This window comes from Rhinopithecus bieti, unplaced genomic scaffold (assembly GCF_001698545.2).
Source record: "Rhinopithecus bieti isolate Rb0 unplaced genomic scaffold, ASM169854v2 scaffold_10354, whole genome shotgun sequence".
NCBI lineage: Eukaryota > Metazoa > Chordata > Mammalia > Primates > Cercopithecidae > Rhinopithecus > Rhinopithecus bieti.
This window is the reverse complement of record NW_016806491.1, coordinates 1,948,899-1,949,806: the sequence shown is the minus strand read 5'-3', so window position 1 is coordinate 1,949,806 and position 908 is coordinate 1,948,899.

Here is a 908-nt window from a genome sequence, read left to right as displayed (position 1 = left end):
TTATGCAGAATTAACTCAAGTATTATACAGAACAAAGGTTAGTAAAAGGATTACAGGTTTCCTTCCTATTTTATATGTATGATTTTTTATTTTTAATTTAATATTGATTGTACTAAAACTAAACTCACCTGCATGCACCAAAACATGAAATAAATGAAACCCAAACATAAGGTAAGAATTAACATTCACTTTTATTAATGATCTTCCTCCTATTTCTTTGACTCCAAAAAATACTTTTTCCTACAGCACCCTTTGCTATCAAATTGAGACCCTCCTACCAGGTTAAAGTCTGAATCAAAAATCCTCCCAGTACTGGTATTTGAGAGAGTTTTGCCTAGACTCACACTGTGTGGGGGTGATACAGGACAGACAAGCCCCTAAAACGGGGCTTAGTCCAAGAGGTTTCTTGGCTTTGCCCGGGAAAGAATTCAAGGGTGAGCCAGAAGTGTTAGACAGCAATCTTTTATTGAATGGCACTGCTCCTTGCAGAGCAGGGCAAACTCATGAGCAGTGCATCCATACTTGGTAATGTAAGGGCTCTTGGCAACTGTATTTATACTCACTTATACCAACTTCCAATTATATGTAAATTAAGGGGTGAGTTACTGCAAATCAAGGAGTAGGTTATTTAGAACCTTCGGGGGCAGAGCAAGATGGCGGAATAGGAACAGCTCCAGTCTCCAACTGCCAGCATGAGCGACACAGAAGACAGGTGATTTCTGCATTTTCAACTGAGGTACTGGGGTCATCTCACTAGGGAGTGCCGGACAATCGGTGCTGGTCAGCTGCTGCAGCCCGACCAGCGAGAGCTGAAGTAGGGTGAGGCATCACCTCACCTGGGAAGCCCAAGGGGAAGGGAATCCCTTTTCGTAGCCAGGGGCACTGAGCCACACAACACCTGGAAAATC